The sequence below is a fragment of the Diadema antillarum genome, unplaced genomic scaffold, assembly GCF_040938485.1.
Source record: "Diadema antillarum isolate AM-2024a unplaced genomic scaffold, OU_Dant_1.0 seq00000081_RagTag, whole genome shotgun sequence".
In the NCBI taxonomy this organism is placed as follows: Eukaryota; Metazoa; Echinodermata; class Echinoidea; order Diadematoida; family Diadematidae; genus Diadema; species Diadema antillarum.
This window is the reverse complement of record NW_027271174.1, coordinates 1254289-1277814: the sequence shown is the minus strand read 5'-3', so window position 1 is coordinate 1277814 and position 23526 is coordinate 1254289. Positions and strand designations below refer to the sequence as shown.

The 23526-nt window shown below is 40.4% G+C and overlaps 1 protein-coding gene and 1 pseudogene across 2 annotated transcripts in view; both read right to left on the bottom strand.

Moving 5' to 3' along the window:
• The window catches only part of LOC139726198 (uncharacterized), an 82726-nt gene extending 59657 nt beyond the window's left edge, over positions 1-23069 (bottom strand). For both annotated transcript variants that reach the window (XM_071637268.1, XM_071637266.1), the window contains exon 1: positions 22996-23069. The gene's annotated coding sequence lies outside the window, so the exon portion shown is untranslated. The remainder of the gene's footprint in view (positions 1-22995) is intronic.
• On the bottom strand, positions 10590-12111 carry LOC139726218 (uncharacterized protein KIAA1958-like; annotated as a pseudogene).
• Positions 23070-23526: the final 457 nt, after the last annotated feature.

The following is a 23526-nucleotide window of genomic DNA, read 5'->3' as shown; positions in this document are numbered from 1 at the left end:
CTCTCGTTTGAAGAGGCTACACCCCCGTAAATAATGCCAGTGCATATCTTGGCAATCAATGACTTAAAATCAAAGATATAAAACACCTCCCTTACGAAAAAGTCCTGTGGTACTCCTGTGGTAATTACCACAGGACGGTACCACAGGACAGTACCACAGGAAAGTACCACAGGACAGTACCACAGGACAGTACCACAGGAATTGTCCTGTGGTATTTTGGGACATACCACAGGACAGTACCACAGGAATTCCTGTGGTATTTTGGGACGTACCACAGGGCAGTACCACAGGAAAGTACCACAGGACCGGTACCACAGAACAGTACCACAGGACAGTACCACAGGAATTCCTGTGGTATTTTTGGGACGTACCACAGGGCAGTACCACAGGAATTCCTGTGGTATTTTGGGACGTACCACAGGGCAGTACCACAGGACTAGTACCACAGAACAGTACCACAGGAACTGTCCTGTGGTATTTTGGGACAGTACCACAGGACAGTACCACAGGTCGATCATTACCACACATCATTACCACAGGGCAGTACCACACAGCATTTCCATGGTACCACAGGAGAGTACCACACAGGATAGATCGAAAAAAAAAATCTGGGAGACTTTTAGCCACATTTCAGTGAATATTTCTGATAGGTGAGTGATGGATTTTAGGACAAACATGGCCCTACTTAATAACCTGTCCTACTCCTAACATATAACCTCAAACGAGAGTCTAATGGCCAAGTGCCAATCTAGTCCTATAATAGATCTATATAGTCATATTCTATTCCTAGGTAGCCATCGACCCTCTCAGTACATATATATATATGGCCGTCTATCCGTAAAGCATTAAGGCATGGTTACTAACTCGATTATACTTTATTATCAAGATATGAAATTACACTTTCATAACAATATCTATGATATTGGGAATAACATAACATAATTAGACAATCTTTCATAAAGTTCAAAGTAAGTTCCATCATTAATACTTTGACTTTTAAAGTCATATATGTATTTTCTAAAATTTAGAGTGCTTTTTATGAATATTCATGAGCTATGTAAAAATTTGTACCACAGGAGTACCACAGGAGTACCACAGGAGTACCACAGAAGTCCTTATGAAATTTCTCATGCTTTACATCAGCACTTTCACTAAATAGGTAATACTGTAGGAGTATAGGACAGGATAAGTAATGGCAAATCAATCGTTATAATTCACAGCATAACTCATCTATCAATTAATTGAGGAATATTAATATGTGCTTTTTTGTTTGTATTTTTGTTATAAATTTCAGTTGATTCTGCCTTACAATTTTCCTGTGTGGTACTCCTGTGTGGTACTGCTGTTTGATATTCTCCTGATGTGATAGTCCTCTGGTATTAAATGTTAAGAAAAAAAAAGAGGAATATCCTGTAGCATTTTCCTTTTGGTACTTACGAATTTAATTTGCTGTGTGGTACTTCTGTGTGGAATAGCACCATATTATGATTTTCCTGTGGGATTTTGGACAGTTCCTGTGGTACTCTCCTGTGGTATACATCGAAAATTACCACAGGAATTCCTGTCGTACTGTCCTGTGGTACGTCCCAAAATTCCACAGGACAATTCGTGTGGTACTGTCCTGTGGTACGTCCCAAAATACCACAGGATAAGTCATGTGGTACTGTCCTGTGGTACTATCCTGTGGTACTTTCCTGTGGTATTGTCCTGTGGTACTGCCCTGTGGTACTGTCCTGTGGTACGTCCCAAAATACCACAGGACAAGTCGTGTGGTACTGTCCTGTGGTACTATCCTGTGGTACTGTCCTGTGGTACGTCCCAAAATACCACAGGACAAGTCGTGTGGTACTATCCTGTGGTACTGTCCTGTGGTACTGCCCTGTGGTACGTCCCAAAATACCACAGGACAAGTCGTGTGGTACTGTCGTGTGGTACTATCCTGTGGTACTTTCCTGTGGTACTGTCCTGTGGTACTGCCCTGTGGTATTGTCCTGTGGTACTGCCCTGTGGTACTGTCCTGTGGTACGCCCCAAAATACCACAGGACAAGTCGTGAGGTACTGTCCTGTGGTACTGTCCTGTGGTACTGTCCTGTGGTACTGTCCTGTGGTATGTCCCAAAATACCACAGGACAAGTCGTGTGGTACTGTCCTGTGGTACTTTCCTGTGGTACTGCCCTGTGGTACTTTCCTGTGGTACTGCCCTGTGGTACTGTCCTGTGGTACGTCCCAAAATACCACAGGACGAGTCGTGTGGTACTGTCCTGTGGTACTATCCTGTGGTACTTTCCTGTGGTACTGTCCTGTGGTACTGCCCTGTGGTACGTCCCAAAATACCACAGGACAAGTCGTGTGGTACTGTCCTGTGGTACTTTCCTGTGGTACTGCCCTGTGGTACTGTCCTGTGGTACGTCCCAAAATACCACAGGACGAGTCGTGTGGTACTGTCCTGTGGTACTATCCTGTGGTACTTTCCTGTGGTACTGCCCTGTGGTACTGTCCTGTGGTACGTCCCAAAATACCGCAGGACAAGTCGTGAGGTACTGTCCTGTGGTACTATCCTGTGGTACTGCCCTGTGGTACGTCCCAAAATACCACAGGACAATTCCTGTGGTACTGTCCTGTGGTACTATCCTATGGTACTTTCCTGAGGTACTGTCCTGTGGAACTGCCCTGTGGTACTGTCCTGTGGTACGTCCTAAAATACCACAGAACAAGTGTGGTACTGTCCTGTGGTACTATCCTGTGGTACTTTCCTGTTGTACTCTCCTGTGGTACGTCCCAAAATACCACAGGACAATTCATGTGGTACTGTCCTGTGGTACTGTTGTGTGGTATACATCCCAAAATACCACAGGACTATTTGTGTGTATACTGTCTTGTGGTACTGTCCTGTGGAACTTTCCTGTGGTAATGTCCTGTGGTACTGCCCTGTGGTACATCCCAGAGTACCACACGATCCTGTGACACAGTACCACACAGTTCCTGTGTTAACATATAATTGTGTGGTACATTGTGTGGTACCAACCAGTACCACAGGGAGTACCACATGAGCCTGTGAAACAGTACCACACAGTTCCTGTGGTAACATTTATTTATGTGGTACATTGTGTGGTACTGACAAGTACTACAGCGAGTACCCTACAAGCCTGTGGTACAGTACCACACAGTTCCTGTGGTAACATTACAAGTGTGTGGTACATTGTGTGGTACCGACAAGTACCACAGGGAGTACCACAGGACTTTTTTGTTAGGGCTGTTTCTTGACCCTGGCCTAATCTAAGCATCAGTCATCGCCACAGCACCACAGGAGGGGGGGGGGGGGGGGGGGGCACCGCGAGAGGAGGAGATTGTTTTGGTTTTGGCATGGGCTATGTAGCTCCATGATGCCTGTGTGTGTGTGTACGTGTGTGTGTGTGTGTGAGTGTAGACATTCAGCGTATGCAGACAGAGCATGCCTGTACTGCAGTGACTGGAACTATTGTCATTCCATTTTGTCTCTTTCCTTCTCCCTCCCCCATCTCCCCCCCCCCCCCTCTCTCTCTCCCTCTCTCTCTCTCTTTCTCAGCAGGCTGATTGTAACCAGGGAGGTAGTCTCACCTCCCCGTTGTAACTCACTGCCAAATAGCACATTGTCAGCACCGGCAAACTGGCAATGCTCTCCTTCTTATTCATTTATTTTCGTTATTTACGGGTCGATTTTTTTCGTTCGAAATGTAAAATGGATGACCATAGAATTTCTCAATAGAATATAAAATTGAAAACTTTAGAAAGGATAGAGAAAATTGAGTTCACTTTGAATGGTCTGCCACAGGCAGATATCCTTATCATGCTCTTACGTAATACGACAGCTGCTTTCTCAATGATCCAGTCAGCAGGCTGATTGTAACCAGGGAGGTAGTCTCACCTCCCCGTTGTAACTCACTGCCAAATAGCACATTGTCAGCACCGGCAAACTGGTAATGCTCTCCTTCTTATTCCTGTATTTTCGTTATTTACGGGTCAATTTTTTTCGTTCGAAATGTAAAATGGATGACCATAGAATTTCTCAATAGAATATAAAATTGAAAACTTTCAAAAGGATAGAGAAAATTGAGTTCACTTTGAATGGTCTGCCACAGGCAGATATCCTTATCATGCTCTTACGTAATACGACAGCTGCTGGAGTCATCAAACCCTGGCTTGGCCTCCAGGTTTGTCACGTCTGAGCAGAAAGTTTATTTGCAATGGACAAGTACTTCGACTCCCAACTCCCAAACGACAAATATACGCACCCCACTTTGGAGAACCCCAGTTGGGGACTCGCCTCAAACGAGGGATTGACGGCATGAGCTTGCGCACTTCAAAATTCCAGCTGAACTTATGAATAATTCATGTCCCATAGCGTTTCCATGTACGAAAAAAAAAATATTCGCGTCCGGCCATTGCCATTGATATTCTATTCTTTTTTTTCCCCGACCTGCGTATCTCAATGTAACTACATGTTTATTTTTACAAATGACTTAAATAATCTATATCAAATATAATAGCTATAAAAAAACTCGAATAATACATATCATTTACTCATTATTCATCTAGCGATCCACGTCCCACAAGCTTTGCTTTTTAGTGGATTACTATTTTCCATAATCGAATCTATTTTCCGCACGACTACGAAGTATATATATATATATATATATATATATATATATATGTATTGTTCCCCCTAAATTGTATATATATATATATATATACTCCTAGATGGGTCATTTGGAAGACATTTCCATTTGTTTTATATGCAAATTTTTATATACATGTTCAATGGCAGTTTACGCAATGGAGACACGAAAATTGTCTCCCTAATGACCAGTTGTCTCCCTAATGAAGACACTTCCCCCCAATATGTCTCCCTAAGGTGCCAACTAGGCATATATATATATATATATATATATATATGTTATATAATTCATCTCGGATACTACATGAATCTTTTGCAAATGTTTGAACAATATCATTTCATGACATATATGCTTTGTACTATGTTTTGATTTTCGTTGATTGGAAATAAACTATGATTGAATTGAATTGAATTGAATTGAATTATTTTACTGGTAAAACGAGAACGACAAAGGAAGGAGAGAGGGAGAGAAAGCTTGGGGCTCTGTGGGCACTGCCTTGGACACTGTGAATAACAAGCACGATAGTTCACAAAATAATTATACGCCCTAAAGGAATTACTTGTAGTTAGCTCAAAACCAAATGGAGCCTGCATTTCGCCCATAAGAGTACTACGCAAAATTTGCAGACAACAAACCTGCAGGTCGTAAATGAGACTGAAAAATAAAGCATTGGCCACTGATAGTGTCCCATGGGCCGTGTACTGTAGCCGCTAGTTGGAAACTGCTGCTACACTGGAGGAAATAATTATTACATGTATTCATAATGACATATTTTGGCACAGACCCCTTTATGTCCAACACATACAATAGGGTTTGTGCCTACAAACTTAGTACTAAATAGTCCATGGGCCAAGACCCGAAAAAATGGGTTATTGGTACCACCTGAGGTGGCAAAACCTTTTTGGTGTCATTTTTTTTTTTGTCGGGCATAGATATGCTTATCAAGCTATGATAGCATTTCCAAATGAGTAGCTTAGTCAGAATAAATGTATTTTTAACCAATTTGGTCTCGTTTTTATATCCCTATACTTCTGAATATAAACTAACCGTTATACAAAGAAGAGCACTGTCGTCTGTATGTCCACAGGTGTTCTGTTGTAAACGCGCTGCGATTACAGGCCCGTAGCCAGGATTTTTCAAAGGGGGGGGGGGGTGCGGTCACTAAAAAAATGGACCTTCGGTACCGATACCAATGATGACACACACACACACACACACACACACACACACACACAATTATATATATATTCTTTGGACGACCGAACTACAAAAGTTGTATAAGAATTTGCGCGCGAAGCGCGCCGCAAATTGTGCATTTTGACTGTTTTAATGACGTTTTAAAGTCTCGAGGAAATTTGGATTTTTGTCTGTTGCATGCAATCGCGTTACGGTATTTCATCTAGGAAATAGTAAAAACTCATTTTGCCAGGAAGTTGCAAAGTTTAATTGTGTTCGAGACTTTGTACGCGCGCCGCAAAATAGAGAATAGTGATTTTCTTGGTGTTGTTTTAACTTTTATTTTTTCTATTGTATACCCGCGTAAGCAGGCCTGAAGCCAGGATTTTTAAAGGAAGGGGGGATTGCGTTAATTAACAAAACGGTCCTTTGATACTGTCCCTGGAGGGGTAGCGACAATTAAAAGGTGGACACCATGCTCATACATGGACTTTCAAAATGGCCCCTAAACGAGTAATGATCATAATATGATTTTTCGGGCCTTAAAAACAAATATTCCTTAAATGTTTCCTGCAACCTAAAGAAGTACTTCATTATGATTGAACAATATACCATTTTCCCAAATTTCGGCCTTTTTGATACCCTTTGATTATATACGCTCGTACATCACACTTTCCATCTAATCCGTGAGAAAAAACGACCCCTATTACGCGTTTTCTTTAGCGAGTTTGGTCACGGTGTCCACCTTTCAGTTGGAGTTTTCCATCCCATTGGATGCTGTTTGGAAGATGAAACATTCACTTTACTATACAGTATATCAGCCGTTGGTATGCGAGTTTGTCAAAAACGAAAATAAATAAGAAAATTTTTAAAACAAAATGAATTGTAAATGTGAACCATTTATATTTTGCCTCCTCGTGGTAGGATATTTCCAGCATTTCCGAACTTTCAAATAATCATTTTAGATTTAATAATATTAAAGGTAGTAGATCCGATTCGCAAACATCTCCAATATCCGTCAAATGTCATATTAACCATCATGCTAAGAAGGTTTTCTTTGTGAAATTTGGAGGTCAGTGAAATTCAAAAATTAAACATCCGTTAGCCATTGGAAGAAGTTGAGTGCAAATTCAGACCTCAGGCTTAGTGCTCAAATGTTTTCCTATTTGATTTGATCTGTCTTACTGTGCACACTAAGATACATACTGGAATGGTTATTTCTTATTTATTAAATTATAGTAGCATATTTGGTTACTAGCTGTCTCTAGGCATTTTCGAATTTGGGCTGCAAAGAGATCCATTACCTTTAAGTTAGAAGAGAGATAAGTAAATAATGATAAAATAAACAAACAAAAAAGAATGAGTTTCTTTTGTAATACTATCTGACAAACTTTTTACTTTACCATTTTACTTCATAGCTCAGCACTTTCCATTCTCTCTCATACCCTCTTATCCATTACATTTAAATGAAATACAACTAAAATGAGTTTGCGTGCCTGCATAATACTCTTTGGAAATTATAAGTGAGAATGTTCTTAGGTTTTGGCTCACTTTAAAATGAGAACCAATAGAACTGTCACAACATGAGAAAATGTATATGTAATAATCAACAGTACATTTCCGAATTTGGCCTGCAAAGAAATCCGCTACCTGTAAGTTAGAAAAGAGATTAGTAAATAATGATTAAATAAACAACAAAAAAGAATGAGTTTCTACCGCCGTATCCAGAACAGAGCCTAAAACGGTGCAGGCTCAAGAAATCGTTTGTACTAATACGTCTTGAAGTATACTGTGTGATACTGTTGACTCAGACTTCTACAAAGCTGTAAGTGAGAATTTTAACCCAATCCGGCTCATTACCTGTGTTTTTTATGAAAAATATGAATAAAGAATGTAAATTAAATAACGACGCGTCACAATGCAGTCTAACGCTCTCACAATGTTATCATACATAGGGTTTTTCCCTGACTGTTTTTACCCCGCAGCTCTTGCAATATTCAGGCTTTTGTAATACTATCTGACAAACTTTTTACTTTACCATTTTACTTCATAGCTCAGCATTCTCTCTCATACCCTCTTACCCATTACATTTAAATGAAATACAACTAAATTGAGTTTGCGTGCCTGCATAATACTCTTCGGAAATTATAAGTGAGAATGTTCTTAGGTTTTGGCTCACTTCAAAATGAGAACCAATCGAACTGTCACAACATGAGAAAATGTATAACTAATAGAGAACTGGAGTAAGACAGGCCTTTCATTTTGTTTTGTCTCTCCTGATCGTTCGTAAGAAATGCTAATTCATGACCACCTTTTCACAATTTGATTGGAGCATGCATTCATAATGGAAAATAGTTGACATAATAATCTATCCCCAGGCATTATCATGCCAACATGTACTTATATGTACATGTACTATATCTTTGTGAGACGTAGATATAAAATGTGACCGTGCACCTCAAAACGAACATAAAGTCGCACACACTGATTTTGCGTGAGGACTGAAAATAAGTGAAATGGGTCAACCTAGCCGAACTTGACTTTTTCATATTTTCTGAAAGACCGGGTCTTCTTTTACATTATGCTAAAATTTGGTATCATAAAACGGGCAGGAAAGTGAGTTTTTTTTTAGCAGTTTATCTCGAACATTTTTGGTAGAATAGTGTGATTAGGTGTGTCTTTAGAATCCCTTTTTCATTTCTGAAAAACCTTGTCCACACTCTTCACTTACAACTCTAATAACTTTTTGAAAGGATAGTGCTACTGCTTTGAAAATTGGCTTTAATTAAGGACAGAATGTGTTAATGAGGCATATTCAATTTCAGTTTAATCTGATAATCCCTTCATTGTTGTTACTCTGGTGGTTTACTTCCTGTTTTTTGTCCCATTCATCGCACAGCCAGCACGGTTTGATAAAGATTAAGCGCTTGAATAGACACTGTACTTCAGAGCCTCTTTTCTCAGTTCACACTTTTCCTGAGTTTGTGCTTTCTTTCCAATATTTAGATAGGTTAGGAGAGTCCATTTGATTTGAGTTATACATCATTTTAAAGCTTAAAGTCTGCCGTTCTAGAATATGGTCTTAAATAAAAATTCATGTCTGGCGACTTTTTGTTTGTTTTGAGGTGCAGGGTCACAAATGTCTCAGGTTTTCGATTATAGTAATTTCGAGGAAATTTCTTTAATTTTTATCATATATGTAAACTTGAGGCTATTAGATTTTCATCCACTTACCTCTGTTCCTGTGAAAAAATGCAAGTGTCAACCTCAATGTCATCCACGAATCGCACGTACTCGGGCGGCCAGTGGAAAAAAAAAAAAAACACCAGTCACACGCGCCAAGGGCCATGGCATGCAGTGCCAATATAATAATAGCTCGCACAAATTGATACATAACATTTGTGTTTGTGTGCATGGGGACGATCCGATGGTTCATACAACAAAAGGATTTCGTACAATTATTTTTAACATTGTTAAACGTACTCTTCCACATTTACGTAGCATATAATGTGTCTTTATATTTATTTGGATTGTTATCTTGAGAATTGCTAAAAACCGTTATTATGAAAAAGTTGACCTTTCAGAATTTGGGGGGGGGGGTGGGTACGCACCCGACGCACCCCCCCCCCCCCCCCCCCCCCCTGGCTACGGGCCTGGATTAGTCTTTATTCCATGCAGCGAAGGGAATATCCAAAGCTTATGATACAGTGTAAATCCCTCTATCTAACAACAACAAGAAAAGCAATTCCTCGTGAATGTTGCCGTATTTTTCAATTATTCATCATTTTCCGGTGAAAAAGCTACGGTGAAAACATTAATACCACGCCAACGTCGCTTTATTTCCATCCAACAATGAAAGATAATGCAAAAACAATTCATATTCAAATTCGAATTCAAATTCAAGTTTATTCCGTTTTTCGACAATAAAAAATAACATAACATACATCACTCTTTCTTCAGTGATAGAAATGGTATTAAGAAAACAAAGTGAGTTTAACAGAGTAAAACAGTACTTGTATACTTACAGTAAAAATATGTACACAATGTAGCAATGTACCGGTACACTACAATACATTATGATAAATAATATTGTAAATGAAAAGAGTGATATTTCTTTAAAACTGAAATACATGTATTTGTTGACAGGGTAGTATAAAAACAGTATAAATAATCCCTTTAATTAGGAACTTTAGATAATAAGCAAATAATCAACGTTGGTGAAGGTGATGGGACAAACTATCACTTCCGAGGCGATCTAGATGTAGCTATCTTTCCGAAGCGCAGCTGAGGAAAGATAGCGTACACATTCAGATCGCCGAGGAAGTGATAGTTTGTCTCATTGCCTGAAACTAAAAGTTGATTATTTGCTTTATATTCCACATCTAGGGTCCTAGATATTCCCATTTCATTCCAGAATCTAACGTTACATCTGAAACCGTAGCTGTCTTTCATTCGCCTTAGGGCTAGGGGTATAAAGTACAGAATACACTGTACCGGCGGCAACCAATCACGGAGAGCGCAAATCGCTCTGAAAAGAGCATACGCTTGCCGATACACACGAGAGATACACTGTAGCAACTGTAAATATTAATCCGCTCTGCGATACGGTCCGTGATTGGGCTGAGAGTGTGGTATTCATACGTGGTTTTCGGGGGTTTCGGGGCTTGTGTAGGCTATAAACGACGTAACCTAGCAATACGACAAGGATCTAGAATCTACGTAATATTATTTTACATGTGTTCTAGTTTACTTACCAATCATGTTGTTGCTAAAACGATGTCCAACGTGGTCGTTAGAATTCTAACGCTAGTTGTAATGTTCACAACGCAGTTGTTAAACTGAAATGTCGCATTTCTGTTCTGGTTCTGAACTTGCACATTTCTGTTCTCAACCGGAGGCTGAGCAACGAACAATTCTGTGTTATCCACTGCAGCTAGCAAACGTTCCACTTGACTGTTTGAAATTTCCAAAAAGTCATCAATATCATCATCAATATTACCACTATTATTACTAACTTCAGCAGTTTGTTGTGTTTGGTTTTGTGTGCATCGCTGGTCTTGCTGGCCGTGATGAGATGGACCTGGTTCTTGTTGCGCATGTCCAAGTGCATTAGATATTGTTTCACTCATTTTCATTTTTTGTTGGTCGCTCGTTTGCGCGTAATGTTTGATGCTTGTTTCAGATCTATGCCCTGAAACAGTCATAATGTCCCTTGAAGGAAAACCGGCATGATCAAGAGTGGTAATGGATGTTGCTCTTAGACAGTGATTAGTGTAGTCAGTCGAGCATCCTGCTTCCCTGCTAATCGTCTTCATCATACTTCCAAGAGTGTGAATTCCAACTCGAATGTTGTCATACCAAGGTCCATCTCCATATCGTCCAGCTCCTTTTGGTTTTTGCCAAAGAAATGGCGATTTGGGATTTAGTTTAGATTTGTATTTCAGGAGTGTTTCCACAGGGCACCTACTACTCCCAGACCCAGGTATTTCGAACATACGTCCTCCTTGGCTGTTCGAGTCGTCGTCAGGGTGATTCTTTGTAGCTTTGTCGACGATGCGAAAATAACGGTGACCATTTTGTTCACTAAGAATAAAGTCATCAGCCTTCATATCATGCAAATTTTCTTCTCCTCGGTTAGCAAAATGGGTCATAATATCCACAAATACTTTACGCTGTAATCCACGCGGAGTGTCCAAGTCCAGACTGTTTTGAATTTTGTTCATGTCGGTTTCACTAACAGTTTTGTGATGTTTTACGCTAGCTTTTCCTTCCACTTTGAGCTTCCGAAGAACAGTTTTAAACACACGACCCGATTTCGCAAAATTGGTGTCCTTGATAATGTCGATGTCTCGCAAATTCAGAAAATACTTCTGCAAACCATACCGCAAGGCCTGCATGGATTTTTTTCCGGTACGACTCGCCACTACGCGATTTCACACCCGCGTAGAACTTTCCAAGAAGCTGATCCAACGTTTTCAAGTCGATGTCCGCGAGCTGTCGAAATCAACGTCCCCTAGAGCACCACAAAAATCCTTAAATATTCCGAGACTAAACTTCAACTGTCGTTTCGTATTCTTGCTTTCACTGTCCTGCAGCAAGTCATCAATTTCAGCTTCGCTAAGCAGGTCAAATCTGGGGATTTCTGCGGCCATTTTGTTGAATTGAGCTACGATCGACGCGATGCTAAACAACGTAGGCCCTATGTGCCACGTTTCTAATACGTACCTACGTACGTCTATGTACGGTACGCGGCACTACTTTAGAGACCATGGGCGATGCGCGTAGCTGATCGCGCACAGCTGCTGCACCTAAGTAAAAGTGCGTTGCACTGTGTACTATCAAGTGACCTAGGTCACATGATAGTCCACAGTGCAACGCACTTTTATTTCGCGCGTACTCGTCTTGCGTTAGGACTGTGTGGACTGTGTGGAGATCAGCGAAACAAAAGGGCCTATCAACATAGAGTGTAACGAACTTTTCTTCTCAGGTGATGTGATGGGCAAAATTACGCTTCATCATGTGATCAGCTCTGGACCAATCCTATTGCAACATTCTTAGTATGTGGAATATAATATACGATAACGGCATATTGTTTTTTTTTTCTTTTTAGCAGTGTTTACCAGAATATTGTTGTTAATCAGACAACAAAACACACACAAAAAAAAACACAGGCACGGAAAAAAATTGTCACGTATTAGTCCATGGGCCAAGACCCGAAAAATGGGTTATTGGTACCACCTGTGGTGGCAAGTCCTAGTTGTGCATTTTGAAATGGCATATATGAAATGGCATATAAGGATTATATTTTGCTATGCTAGCATTTCCAGAGTAGTAGCTTAGTCATAGATTTCAGCCATTAACCCGACCAAGACCAAATACTTTTTGACTCTCTTTGACCCAAGACCGGCAGAGTGTGACCTTTCATAATTTCAAGATTTTGAAACCAATTCCTCTGAAATTTGGCACATATATTCAGCATATGATGCTCTAAAAAATGACACCATCAAAATTTCGCCGGTTATCTTAAAACAGAAAAACTCACCTTGATCTCCGAGACAACTTCCATTCGTACTTCCAGCTGATGATGGAGTTGCGTGGCATCAGATCTCTCTTTCTTTCTTGTCACCCCTTTCTTTTGTCTCTTAGACCTTCATTGTCCTATCAATGTGTTCTTAAGTTTTGTTACAATATGGCGTCTTTACATTATGTGACAATTGTTTCCGTGTGTGTGTGTGTGTGTGTGTGCTTTATGATTTTTTTTTTTTGCCTGATTAACATCAATATTCTGGTAAACACTGCTAAAAAAAAACAATGTACCGTTATCATATCTAAAGTTCCTGATAAAAGGGATTTTCTTTACTGTTTTTGTACTACTCTCTCAACAAATTAATCAGTTTTTAACAAAAATAACTCTGTTCATTTACGATATTATTTATTGTAATGTATTGTAGTGTACTGGTACATTGTTTTTGCATTATCTTTCATTGTTGGATGGAAATAAAGCGACATTGGCGTGGTTAGTTTCGATTCAGAAGTACAGGGATATAACAACGACACCAGATTGGTTAAAAATTAATTTATTATGACTAAGCTGCTCATTTGGAAATGCTATCATAGCTTGATAAGCATATCTATGCCCGACAAACAGAATGACACCAAAAAGGTTTTGTCACCTCAGGTGGTACCAATATCTGGCCTGGCCCATAATACACTCGCAATGTGTAAAACTCGCGTAAAGTCATACACACACACACGGACACACATACACAACAAGAGCAACGTCTCTGTGCGAACACAAAAGACACAATACGATACGGCCTAGAGCTGCCTTCGTAATGGCTATTCGTGAGATTATTTTTCGCTTGTTTGGGGGGGGGGGGGGGGGACGCAAGCACAGGAAGGGCTTGAGAATTCCCAGGATCAAAGGTCTTATGCCTACGGCAAGCTAAAAGGTAATGAAAACGTCTAAACGCATGGCATATTAAAAAAAAAGAAGAAGGTGTACATGTCGTCTAAAAGCACAGACGTTGGGGCATATAACTCATACAGACTTACGTATTCTGAGCATATTTGAATATTGAGTTCTCTTGAAATTGGGCGTCTTTTGTCATTGACGCTGTAACAACTCTTTTTTTGGGAGGGGGTTGGAGGAGGGGGATCATATAGGCCTTCATTCAATAGGCATGTAGGCCCATATTCAAATAAGCATGTACCACACTAGATTCACATTATTCATACAATAGCATTCTCTTATGTCTTCGGGTTTGTTTGTTTGTTTTTTTCGTGGTAAAGAACTATATTCGATCAAACACACATAGTGGGGCAGCTTAGCAAACCTTTTGTGCATTTTGTGATACAAGCACCAAATTTGGCACAAATGTACATTAACATATTGCAAACATTTTCAGATATTGGGCCACTTGGAATTCTCTCTTTATGTCCGCCATATTGGATTTCAAAATGGCCGCCACTTGAAATCTAAATTTGCGATTATCTCTGGGTCTAATGGTGCTATTGACTCGATTCTGGTGTCTAAATGTATGTTTTGGGGGGCAAGAAATCCAATGGTAACAATCTGCATTGCGTATTTTCACCAATGGACCGCCATATTGGATTTCAAAATGGCCGCCATTTAAAATACATGTGCAATCATCTCTGGACCGAATGCTGCTATTGACTCGATTGTGGTGTCTAAATGTATGGTTTTTTTTTTTTTTTTGGGGGGGGGGGCAAGGAATCCAATGGTAATGATTCGCATTGCGTATTTTTACCAATGAGCCGCCATATTGGATTTCAAAATGGCCGCCATTTAAAATCTACATTTGCAATTATCTCTTGGTCTAATGCTGCTATTGACTCGATTCTGATGTCTAAATGTATGTTTTGGGGATCAAGGAATCCAATGGTAACAATCTGCATTGCGTATTTTCACCAATGGGCCGCCATATTGGATTTTAAAATGGCTGCTACTCGATTTACATTTGTCGATATCTTAGGATCTAATGACTTGATTTTGGTGGTGGTGGTGGCAGTAGTTGTAGTTGTAGGTGTAGTGGCGGTGATGATAACAGAAATGTTACATTGTATCATTCCAGGTTCATTGTGATGTATGCATGCCTATAGACCGACAGTGCTGTTTTTTTTTGTTTTTGTCAAAGAGGCTCAGATTAGCTCATGCTGAGCGAACTTCACTATCAACATCACCGCAACTCACCACAACTGACTGGAAATTATGCCTCATATATTAAGAAGACAAGATGGCGACACTGACCAAACCTGAACAATCAAAGAGGAAAGACATTGGTAGTGGGTAAAGTTCACTCGCATAGAACTTTGTCAAATTCAGTGAACTTTGAGAGCTTCCAGGATCATTTCACTTGGAAAGACTCAATGATGGTCATGGCATTGAAGCTGCGATGGTTGAACACGGTGCACAATATCACCAGACGTGCAGGCTCCAGTACAACAACACCAAACTACAGAGGGCACAAAAGAGAGCAATCAAGAAAGAAGGACAGAGCGATGAGGAACAATCTTTATGCAAACGCACCAGGGCACATTCATTTTCATCGAGTGCAGAGAAGGTCCCAGAAACATCATCCACCTGTGTCAAGCACAGTGTTGCACAGGAGACCCCACTTCCAACATACCCGGTACATAGGGATGATGTCTCATGCTCATACCCGCAAGAAGGGATTGGACGACAGACTGTCACAAGTTGGCCTGAGCATCTCTCTCTCTCATCTTGGTCTGCATTTCATGCCAGCCAACAGCCACCAGATGCTCGAGTCATCTGCCCCATGTCGCTGCTTCCTCTCTTCCTGGAAAGTGCCCACATTGTGGCCATGATCCTGCAATCAATGGATGTTGTGAAAAATGCTGTAGAACACCTGAATCCTGAACAGACACCAGTGGTCACCTTTGATCAGCTACTGTTTGCTTTGGCCAAGCAGATACAGTGGAAGTGGCCAGAGAGTTATGGTGAAGACCACATAGTAGTGATGTTTGGTGGTCTCCACATAGAGATGGTGGCACTGAAAACACTGGGGGACTGACTGCAAGGGGGTGATTGGGTGCAAGCACTTGTACAAACTGAGACTGCGATTGTGACAGCAGGGACAGCAGACTCATTCCAGCGAGCATTCAATGTCTTGCGCACAAGAAGAGCACATCAAGTGACTGCAACAGCACTGTACATCCTGCAACACCATGCCTACAACCACTATTGACTGTCTGGGAGAAACCAGGGACGAAGAGGACCTTCATGCGTTTGAAGACTGGTGTCGCCAGAGACGAGACAACATCACCCAGTTTAGCTACTGGGCAACTGTGCTAGAACTAGAACAGTTGGTTCTAGTGTATGTGCGTTCTCTCAGGCAGGGATCGTTGATGATGTTCCTCGATGCTCTGACAGAGCTGGTCCAACCTATGCTAGGTGGATACCAGTCCACCTAAAGGACATGGCAAAAATCACTACCAAACACCCAGATGTAGCCGGAAAATTCAGTGAAGGCCACTTCACAGTTCAGAAAACACAGAGGGTGTTCTCTTCAATCCCAATTGACCAGGCACATGAGCAGAATAATGCCTGCATCAAAGGAGACGGTGGCGCGGTTGGGCTCACTGACAACCCTAGTGCCCTTCGTCGCTGGATGGTTGCAGGACCGGAGGTTGCTCGGGTGATCGAAGAATTCCAGGATGGGAACCAATAGTGTAGACCGCAAACAGCAGACACACAAAAGTTTCTAGGACCATCTCCGTACTCAATGAATGTGAATGTGCCCGGCACATTTCCATGAAGATTGTTCCTCATCGCTCTACCCTTCTTTCTTGATTGCTCTCTTTTGTGCCCTCTGTAGTTTGGTGTTGTTGTACTGGAGCCTGCACGTCTGGTGACATTGTGCACCGTGTTCAACCATCGCAGCTTCAATGCCATGACCATCATCGAGTCTTTCCAGGTGAAATGATCCTGCAAAGCTCTCAAAGTTCTCTGCGAGTGAACTGTATCCACTACCAATGTATTTTCTCTTTGATTGGTCAGGTTTGGTCAGTGTCTCCATCTTGTCTTCTTGATATATGAGGCATAATTTCCATTCAGTTGTGGTGAGATGCAGTGATGTTGATGGCGAAGTTCGCTCAGCATGAGCTAGTGTGAACCTCTTGGACATGGTGGAACTGTACGTCTTGAACAAAAACCAGCACCGTCAGTCTATTGACCGATTCTGTGACGCGCTATGTGTATTTTTGGCATGGGCGCAGCCATAGTGGGTGTATCAGCCGACCCTCCCCCCCCCCCCCTCCGCACTCCCCCACCCATCTCCCTACATTAGCACGCGCGCAGAATGAAAAACTGCTTTAGCCAATGGGCGTCTCGTACTGAGTGCGCGAATGCTTGCTAGTGCGCGAACCTTTGTTACAAGTGCGTGATAAACATGTTGCCCCGGGGTGGGGGAGAGCAGGGGGGGGGGGGGGGTCGGCTGATACGCCCACTGTGGCTGCGCCCTGTGCCGTAAAATGTATGCTGCCCTCAACGAACCCGAATCGGTCAATAGGCATGCATGCATCACAATGAACCTGAAATGACACAATGTAACATTTCTGGCATCATCACTGCCACTACAGCTACCACTACACCTACAACTACTACCACCACCACCACCACCACCAGAATCATGTCATTGGATTCAAAGATAACGACAAATGTATATCGAGAAGCGGCCATGTATAAAAGCAGACATTTTGAAATCCAATATGGCGGCCCATTTGGTGAAAATACGTAATGTAAATTGTTACCATTGGATTCCTTGCCCCCAAAACATACATTTAGACACCAGAATCAAGTCAATAGCAGAATTAGACCCAGAGATAATCGCAAATGTAGATTTCAAATGGCAGCCATTTTGAAATCCAATATGGCGGCCCATTGGTGAAAACACACAATGCAGATTGTTACCATTGGATTCCTTGCCCCCTAAAACATACATTTAGACACCAGAATCGAGTCAATAAGCAGCATTAGACCCAGAGATAATCGCAAATGTAGATTTCAAATGGCGGCCATTTTAAAATCCAATATGGCGGCCCATTGGTGAAAACACGCAATGCAGATCGTTACCATTGGATTCCTTACCCCCCCCCCAAAAAAAAAAAAACAAAAACAAAAAACAAAAACAAAACAAAACAAAAACCCATACATTTAGACACCAGAATCGAGTCAATAGCAACATTAGACCCAGAGATAACGACAAATGTAGATTTCAAATGGCGGCCATTTTGAAATCCAACATGGCGGCCCATTGGTGAAAATACGCAATGCAGATTGTTACCATTGGATTCCTTGCCCCCCAAAACATACATTTAGACACCAGAATCGAGTCAATAGCAGCATTAGACCCAGAGATAATCGCAAATGTAGATTTCAAATGGCGGCCATTTTGAAATCCAATATGGCGGACATAATGACAGAATTCCGAGTGGCCCAATATCTTAAAATGTTTGCAACATGTTAATGTACATGTGTGCCAAATTTGGTGCTTGTATCACAAAATGCACAATTCCTTTGAATTTTCGAGCTAAGCCACCCCACTAACATATTGTCAATGAAATACTACCTAAATCTAATGGTACGAACTCCATAAATATCAAATTTCTCATAGAAATTCTAATTAAAGGCTTGTCCATTCTTTGATATCTACTTCCGTATGCTTGGTACTTTTTAGAATAACACTCTATGTCATTTCTTATCTAACAATATAAAATGTGACTAGAATGACTGAGTTTATAGACTCAAAAGTTTCCTGTTCAAATGCAGCAGAAACCTTTGTCATGGGATAGATTTCATACGAAGATTTCAGTTGCCATGATAACACTCTCAAAAAAAAAATGCCTATATTTACGACAAAATAGTGACAAGCATAAGAGAAGTGTCCGAGAAAGATGTATTTCTAGTTTGACCGTTGACACCAACAGCTTGTTCATTTGCAACAAGGAGGAATGAAAATATTTCTATTTTCATAAAGAAAAGTAATAACATCACATAACACAGAAAGTTTCAAAAAAAAGTGTTCTGCTTGAATATACTGTGAAGGCGATATCAGGTTGATTACATTTGACACTCCATAAAGTGTTTGTAATTGGTTTATTGAAATCAGGGATGTATCGGAAAAGGAGAAGAAACAGGAATGTCTCCTTTGCTTCGTGTTCTCCCCCCCCCCCCCCCCCCGGAAAGTTATGCGCGTGTGTTAATGACCTGCTTCGACAAAAGACAGCATTTCTATTCAGGTATGCATCGTTCCTCATACCACAACAAACCGAGTGAACAGCAGTTTGCTGTCCCTTTCAAGATTCTTGGCAACAATTATTCAGCGTGTAGAAAATAAGACACGCAAAAAAAAGGAAAATAAAAAGAAATGCATTTCTTGAACTGCAAGATTCAATTAAACACGCGGAAACACGCACAGGCCGATTATTTGGAAATTAGTCAAAATAAACCACAGACATTAAAATCTAAAGTATTTATGCTGGGTTCAAACTTCAATCTTCTGAACTGTGTTGATAGGTTGAGTGTTTCTACCTACGTTATTGTTCAATTATTCACAATTTCAAATTGTATTGTGAAGAGGCATTTTCATATTATTTTGCTGGGCCTAACTACGGGTATGTGTGATTCAAGTTTAGTAAACATGTCTTCACGCATTACATGTTTGCCGGTGTATAAAAGAATGTGATAGAGATACAAATGTACATCAGTTTGGGATAGGATATAGTTGGTATCCGTGGTAGGAAATTAGGAATAGGTTAGGATAGTATTATAGTGTTATAATTAGGGAACATTAAAGGCATTATCATTTTACATTAACAGAAGAAACAAAAACCCATCTTAAGGGCTTTAAAATAGTTCTAAAATGTGAGTGGGGGATAAAAACAGCCAATGTCACAAAAGCTAATCAGTATAATTAGTGTTTCGTGTTGTTTCTAGACTGACCGTCTACACGTATGGTTTAGTAAGAAAAACAATGATATCATCTTATTGTGTTTGAGGCTTTATTGCAAAAATTTCCTATGCATCATAGTTATGTGATCATTCGAACATTGTTTTTAATCACTGTTCCCAATGTTAAACAGTACTTAAAATCCCAGATTCTATACCTGAATGATTTCATAACCATACTTTTCTTTAATGCCCAATGAAAAAGGAAACACACACACACACACACACACACACACACACTAACACAATGTTTGCTGTGAAACAAAGTATACTGGATGATTAAGAAAGATATGAAGGGTTTTCTAAATGTGCTGGAAAGGGTCATAGGACTTATTTTAAGCATTTTAAAACCTTTTTTAAACGTTCTAGACGGTTGTAAAAGGATTTATGGACGTCTGCAGAACGTTCGCAAAAGGTTCTGAATATTCTTAAAAGGTCTTCTGACGTCTATAATGTCCATTTTTTGAGATGGTCCTTAAAAATTGTGAAAGGCTGTGTATCAAATTCTGTTTTTTTTTTTTAAGTTTACAGATTTGAAACGATTTAGATACGTCGAAAACATTCCTAAAGAAAAAGTTCTGAAAATGTTTAGACAAAACGTCCAAATAAGAACTTGGAACGTTTCAAGAATGTTCAGAAAACTTCCAATTGATAGCAAGGAGTGCCATGAGAATTAAGTATGAATTTTAAACAAATCGGATAGAGATTCCACTCCTTCTCTAACATCTCCCTGCATGGAGCTATCGATGCTTGTCCTACGACATGATGTAATTATATGAAATCATATGGACTCCCCCTTTTAAGAAAAAAAAAATATGTTAGCCATACTCCAGTAAGCATCTAACAATGTAATCATGCAAACGTGTGTTTGTCTCGTGAGTGTGTGTCGTTGAAATAGGACAAAAGATCCAATGTGCAGCTTGACAACCATAGGCATTTTATCCCGTTCCTTAAAGGGACATTCCAGACGATTTTCATAATTTCACATCATGTAGTACATAAGTCGACAACTCTATGTATAGATTTGAGGAATTTATTGTGGTTCTTTAGCAGAGAAACAATACTTTGAAAAACCTTTAACAAATTACACTGAACAAGGATGATGACATAGGAGGTTCACATATTTCAGAATTGTAGCAGTGTAATTCCATTGCAATACCGCTTGCTTGCGAGTTCACCTGTGTATAATCTATGAATGCCTTCTTCTTTTGTTCTGCTTCCTTGAGCCCCAACTCATACATTCTTATGGTGACTCTGCCATATCATCATCCTTGTTCAGTGCAATTTGTTCTACATTTTGAAAATATTCTTTTTCTTCATTCCAATTATCACAAATTCTGACACACTGTCCTCAGTATAACTAATTTATAGTTGTCCAACTGTAAAAATCTGAAAATCATCCAGAGGTCTCCTTTAATACAAACATACGCTCGAGCAAATAAACGAGATGAGACTTTGAGCCAGTTGAACTTTGCAAATAGGGTTGGGCAGGACATCACACGGAGGAAATGTATTTGGAATGATCAAAATGAAAAGAAATGAACAGTGCTTAAAACAAATTCTGGTTGTGATTATCTTCTCACGCTCTATCATATTCCACACACACACACACACACACACACACACACACACACACACACACGGTTGACAAGTCGCAGTAAATGCACGTAGCTCTTTGTACTGCAGTAAACGCGTGGGAACGTTCGAACCACCTTTGTCTGGGGATAGCTGGAGATGTTTGACGTCATTGTAAAATGCTCAAAAGCAAGCGACAAAAAAAAGACGTATGATTTCATATAATCACATCATGCCGTAGGACAAGCATCGACAGCTCCATGCGCAGGGAGGTGTTAGAGACGGATGGAATCTCTATCCAAATTGTTCAAATGTATGCGTAGGTTCTATGGCGTACTATCTAAGCATGACAAATTCATACTTAGATAGTACGGCACTCCTTGCTACCAAGTGGAAGTTTTCAGAACGTCTTCTTTTAGAAATGTTTTCGACGTATATAAAACGTTTCAAATAAACGATAAAAAAATCTTTAGACATTCTGTCGCTTGTCTTGCCTCTTTCCGATAAACGCTAAAGAGCTTGCTTTTGAGCATTAATGACGTCGAACATCTCCCGCTATCCCCAGACAAAGGTGGTTCGAACGTTCCTATGCGTTTAGTGCAGTACAAAGGGCTACATGCATTTACCGCGACTTGTCAACCTTGTGTGTGTGTGTGTGTGTGTGTATGTATATGTGTACAAACACACACACACACACACACAAAGGTTGACAAGTCACGGTAAATGCATGTAGCTCTCTGTACTGCACTAAACGCGTGGAAACGTTGGAACCACCTTTGTTTGGGGATTTTGATGTTAGACGTGACGACGTTGTTGTAAAATGCTCAAAAGCTAGCTTTTTAGCGATTGTAGGGAAAATGTAAGATAAGCGACAAATTAATCACGCTCATAGAATCTAGCCTGATAAAATATCACCTTTTTCTTCTCGAAAGCTTTTCATTTCGCCTTACGAAAAAAGAGATTGAGAGTGGATGTGCAGTTTTGTGTCATTTCCCATGGACATTTCCGAAAAACCGAATGCGTGAGCGAAAATTTGACTTGAAAACACAGTCATACAAGCCTGTGCTCTAAAACATTTGTTAGTGGTTTATAATACGTGTAATATCAATTCCAATTCAGGAGCGCAGCAAAGCTTTCTAATGCATGCGTCTAATTTATTTCTGTTTTCTACATTTTAAGCATTTTATATGTTTGTTGTTTTTCATTATTTCCAAAGTGCGTTTCATGTTCTCGTGAGAATTAGGATGTGGGTGATATATATAGATGATTAAAGCTGGGGATGATCCTCGCTTTAAAAGTTAATAAGGACCAACCCCAGCGGGGTGTCAGCGTGAACCCTCTCCGCACTAAATGGGTTATTTCCTGTCTGCCTATGAAATTATCTCGGCCTGCCAAAGTTTGACTACTGTACATATCCGAGTAGTGACAAGATCAAGATTCACGTTTTGAAACTGTAAAGTCCATCAGAAACAATGGGGGGGGGGGGGGGTTGACAACAACAATACTAGCAGAAGTCATCATAATGTTTATAGGATATGATGTTTTATAAAACAGTCGCAAAAATGCAGTTACTATATCACGAAATAAAGTAGACTTACTGTTTGATGTTTCCCTCGTCAATCCACTGCAATCACTGCGTGCAAGGTGTTGTTGCTACGGGCATGCAGATGTACTGGAGTATGTGACACAGCGTACGTACATATCCCCTGTGGTTATACGTCAAACTGTCCCTTATCTTTCTGAAAATTTGTTTGAGAAACTATAGACCTATATTCCTACACATCGACGTTCGGCGCTCAACTTGATTCATGCACATATTTACAAGAGCGTTACAAAAGAATTTTTACGTACACTTATGTTCTTGCTTTCCGGTTTTAATCTCATCATTTCAGTGTGACCTGCGTGCTAATAGGCGCATGGGTGGCGAGTGAGGGCTGACAACTCTGTGAAGGAATCCTTATGAAGGAATGACAGAAGTCCCACAGAATGTCATTATCTTGGCCGCATACGGCGACTACGAAGTAAATGCGTTACAGCTGCGAAGTACCTGCGTCGGAGTTGCCTGCGAGGTGCTGGCAAAAGGAAGCATGTGACAATCATATCATGAGTATGTTACTTGGTTCCTTTTG